Raw genomic sequence first — 4,848 nt, forward strand, 5'->3', positions numbered from 1 at the left:
TCAGAGACTTGAGGTACCCTCTAAGGTAGCCCCCTGAGGATTCAACCAGAGTTTTCTAAGCTAAAAGAGTTGATGTCAGTCAGACAGAGATAGACAAGTACTGCATGATATCACGTATATGTAGAACTTAAAAAAGCCAAACTTGTGAAAACAGAGGGTAAAATGGTGGCTACCAGGGGATGGAGGGTGGGGAATAATAGAGATGTTGTTTAAGCGTAGAAACTTACAACCAGTGGTAAATAAGCCCTAGAGATCTAATGCACAGTACTGTGAACATAGACAACAATATTGTATTACAAACATCAAACTTGCTAAGAGACTAGAACTTCATTATTCGAACCACTAAAACTGAAGGATAATTACCTAATGTGATAGAGAAACTAGTTATCCCTACAATGGCAATCATATTATAATATATAAATGTATCAAATTAACATGTTGTACATCTTAAATTTATTCAACGTTATATGTCAAATATATTGACATTTCAATACAAGGTTTTTAAAATATATATATTTTTAAAATGTTGATGTCAGTACACCATAAAACTGTATTTGAATGCTGTGTTGATTTCAATGACCACAGAGGCCACTTCAAGTATAGCATGCTGACCCATCGGAGTGCCTCCGTTCTTTATGTACTCATATTAAGGAGGAAATTTCCCCCATCCAGGACTCTGAAATTCATTGAAAAAATATGAAATCATACTCCTGACGTTTTTGAGGGCTTTATTTCATTTTGGTAGTTCTGAGTGCATAGATAACCTTTCTTGTGAGTTTCCCTACCCTGTTTTTCACCTATACTCCTTCCTTCTCTTTCTCTCTCCCTGCTGAATTTCTCTCTTCTCTCTCCTCTAAAACCTGGGGGCTAAAATTGGTCCCAAGCGAGAAAAAAGGAGAAGCAAGAGAACCCCTTGAAATGTTTCCTTCCCACTCGCTACCTCTCCTGCATTCTGAGACTGTCCCCAAGGAGATTTTAGCCTGGTCACCTCCCTCCCATCTTCCCCTTCCTTTCCAAATTTGTGCAGATGACAGCAACATGATGGATCCCAGGATGGTAGATGTTTTTTTTTTTTTTTTCATAGCACAAGGTTCTCTGTATTGCGATGCTCAGTGGAAAACATCTGTAAACCAGCTCACTGTAGTGGTGACGGCTGCAACCATACCAAGGCACTTTCATTATATAAAAAAAGGGCGGGGTGGGAGTTCTGTTCACGCCTCTGTAACAGCAACTGGGACCTGAATTCAGAGCCTTTTAGGCATATGTAGCTTTTATATATCTTCATGATTTCTTGAGAGTTTGTTTCTTTAAAAAAAAAAAAAAAGCCTCCTTTGCCATAAGTAAGTCTAAATGCAGCATATACAAAACAGTTAGGAATACAGGGAAATTCAGCCACCACTGTAGACCAGTGTAGGACAAGCTACTCTCTTCTAGACATGGTTACAAAGGAAAGGCAGGGATAAAGACTTGGAATTTTACCATTTATTACAGTTAGAGGGAGAAAAGACAACTTTTTTTTTTCTTTTAAAAATATCTGTGCAGATGGCAGAGTCTTGAATTATACTGAGTCAACGGTGCAGATCAACTACCCTCGGGCCCCAGTCCTGGAGTAGGTTTGAGATCACCTGGCCCTTTCCACTGCTCTGGTTGTCAGACTCGGGACAAGTCCCTTAACCATTAAATATATTTGGTCCCCGAGAGTGTTGGGAGAGGCCACCGCTGGCCTCTCCAGCTTGGCCCCTGGGCCCTGTCTTCTCAGCCCAACAGGCTGAGAAGACAGTGCCGTTGCAGCAGGGGCGGGCTGCCCTCTGCAAAGGAGGGAAAGGGGTCATCACTGCACTTGAGACATTTCAGAATCAGGAAGGTGACTGTGGCGCCGCCCCGCAGGGGTGGGGAGGAACGCCCCTCCCTCCCCAGCCAGCATCCTGTGCCCTGCACAGAGGTGGACCCCCTGGGCCTGCTCACGCCGGACCACCCAGAGCCCACGGGAGTGGGGGACCGCTGGGGCAGAGGGTGTGAGGTCACGGCGTGTGATTGCCAACAGCAAAGAAGCGAGAGGGTGGCGGAGGCGAGGGAAGGTAACAACTCTTCTGGGGCGTCGGGCTAGCAAAACTCCTTCGTCTGAAGAAAACCAGATTCGTAGAAAACTCTCTTGCCCATCCCCGGAGGCCTGCCCTCCTCACGTCACCACCTTGTGCTTTGTGGCAAGGGAGGGGGGGGGCATCCTGCGGGCGGCTCTGTTCCTGGGCCAGGGCCCAGGACTCTTGACTCTTTGGTATCAGATTCGGGGGCGGGGGTGAGTGGGGAGCAGGAGGGGCTGCAGCAGAGGAAGCCGGAAAGCCCTTCAAGGAGGCCTGGGGGGATGGGCGGGGAGGTGAGGCCTGAGGTCCCCTGGCCCGGGGGGGACGAGGTGGGGTCACAGCCACAGCAGTCCCCGGAGGGAGGAAGGGGTGCTGCGGAGGCTGGGAAGGGGAGGCGGAGTCGTCGTTGTCGTCCGTCTCGGGCAGCAGGAGAAGAGGTGATTATTGCGCAGCTTTGGCCTCAGCCCCATGGGCTCTGCCGTCCACCTCCTCGTCCGAGCGGTCGCCGGCCCCTTTCCGGGCCATTCGGCGGGGCACGACAAACGGCAGGTCCCCACGTCTGAGCTGGCTCTTGAGGGAGCTGACCTCGCGGTTCCTGGCGCCCAAGGTCTCCGTGGCATCCTCCAGCTCGCGCTGCGGTTTCCGGCGGGAGGCGTTAGCGCGCTGGGCCTCCTCCCGCTGCCGCTTGAGCTGCTTCAGACGCGCGGGCGCCTTGTCCGCCCGGCCCCCGTGCTGCTCCGCGTTCCCCCGCTAATCGTCCACCCGCAGCGCCGCATCCTCCAGCTCCTTCTCGGCCCGACGCACCTGCTTGCAGGCCGCCTGGCGCTCCTTGGGCTCGTTGTCCAGCTGCTCCTCCAGCCGTGCGATCTTGGCCTCGAGGGCGGCGATGGAGGCCTTGGACTTGGACTTGGACTTGACGGGGCCCTCCATCTCCTGCAGCTTGCCCTTGAGCTCCTTATTCTGGCTCTCCTGCTGCTGCCGCGTTCTCGTTCAGATGGGTGTTGATCTGGTCGCTCTGCAGGTTCTCCTTCTTCAGCCTGTCGTCCCCCAGCTCCATGCTGCCCTGCCCCCTCCGCCAGCTCCTCCTCCGGCTGCGCGATGCAGGCCTCCAGGCGCCGCTTCTCCTCCAACGCCAGGGCACCTTTGCCGCTGCTGTTGGCCCTCTCGTCAGCCAGCTGGCCCCGCTCCTGCTGGGCCTGGCGCTTGGCACGCTCGGCAGCTGCCAGCTCCTCCTGCAGCTGGATCGTCTCGGCCTCCGTGCTCTTCAGTTTCTCGTTCTCCTTGGCCTGCGCCAGGATCTCCTCGCGGGAGGCGCCAGTGTCCTCCAGCTCCCCCAGGCAGTCCTTTATCTGGGCCTGCAGCTTCGTCCCGGTTCGTTTGAGGGCTTCGTCCCGGTTCTTGTTGGCCGAGTCTATGTGGGCCTCCAGGTCCTTCAGGTCCATCTCCAGCTTCTTCCGAGCGGCCACGGCCATAGAGCGCTGCTTCCTCCATCCTCCAGCTAGGCTTCCATCTCCCGCGCCTGTCTGACCAGCTCCTGCTTCTTCTCCTCGCTCTGCTCGTCGCGGCCCTGCAGGTCCCGCTCGAACTGGGCCTTCGTGGCCTGCAGGCTCACCTCCAGCCGCAGCTCGGCATCCTCGGCGGCCTGCAGCTCGTCCTCCAGCTCCCGAGCTGGGTCTTCATCTCCTCCACCTGCCGCTCCGGGGCCCGCTTGGACGTCTCTAGCTCGTGGACGCTCTGGCCGACGTCGTCCTGGGAGCTCATGAGGCCCTCCATCTCCGTGCGGAACTGCTTGAGCCGCTCCAGCTCCGCCTCCTGCCCCATGGCCTCCTCCAGAGCCCGGGCCAGAGGCAGCGCCTTGGTCTCCTTCTCCCGGGCCTCCGCCTCCGCCCGGTCGCGCTCCTCCGCGTACTTGGCGGAGATGGTCTTGTCCTCGGCCAGGAGCTGGTGGAACTTCTTCCGCTTCTTCTCCAGGTTGGAGACGCTCTGCCGCTGGCGGTCCAGGTCCACGAGCAGGTCGTCCAGCTCCTGCTGCAGCCGCGTCTTGGTCTTCTCCAGCTGGTCGTAGGCGGCCACCTTCTCCTCGTAGCGCTGGCTCAGCCCCTCCAGGTCCTTCTGGAGCTTCCTCTCGGCCTCCTTGGCTGTCTCCAGGCACCCCACGCCGCCCTCCATCTTCCTCCTCGTGTCGGTGACCTGGGCGTGCAGGGTGGCGATCTGCTTCTCGAGGTTCCGCTTGGCCTCCTCCTCCTCCTCCAGCTGCTCTTTTAAGGAGTTCTTCTCATCCTTCACCTGCTTCAGCTTGGTGCCCAGACTCAGCTTCTGCCGGTTCTCCTCCTGCTGGAGCTCCTGCGTGTCATGCAGCTGGGACTCCAGAGCGGAGAAGTCCTTGGTGAGCTTGCTGGACTTGCTGTCTGACTCCGTGAGAAGACCCGTCACATTGTCCAGCTCGACCTGCAGCTTGGAGACCTTGTCGGCTAGCTCCGTGAGCACGCGCTCTCCCTCGGTGAACTTGACCTGCAGCTCCTACAGCCGGGGGGATGGTAGATTTTATCCCATAAAACTAATGTCAGGAGGATCTCCAACTGTCAGTAAATATGTTATCAAAAGGCTGCTAAGGGGGCTTCTCTGGTGGCGCAGTGGTTGAGAATCTGCCTGCCAATGCAGGGGACACGGGTTCGAGCCCTGGTCTGGGAAGATCCCACATGCCTCGGAGCAACTGGGCCCGTGAGCCACAACTACTGAGCCTGCACGTCTGGAGCCTGTGCTCCGC

At 56.1% G+C, this 4,848-nt stretch overlaps 1 pseudogene; it reads right to left on the reverse strand.

The window, feature by feature from the left end:
- Positions 1-2,522: 2,522 nt before the first annotated feature.
- Positions 2,523-4,604, reverse strand: LOC137777654 (myosin-9 pseudogene; annotated as a pseudogene).
- Between the last annotated feature and the right edge of the window lie 244 nt (positions 4,605-4,848).

Source organism: Eschrichtius robustus, chromosome 15 (assembly GCF_028021215.1).
Source record: "Eschrichtius robustus isolate mEscRob2 chromosome 15, mEscRob2.pri, whole genome shotgun sequence".
In the NCBI taxonomy this organism is placed as follows: Eukaryota; Metazoa; Chordata; class Mammalia; order Artiodactyla; family Eschrichtiidae; genus Eschrichtius; species Eschrichtius robustus.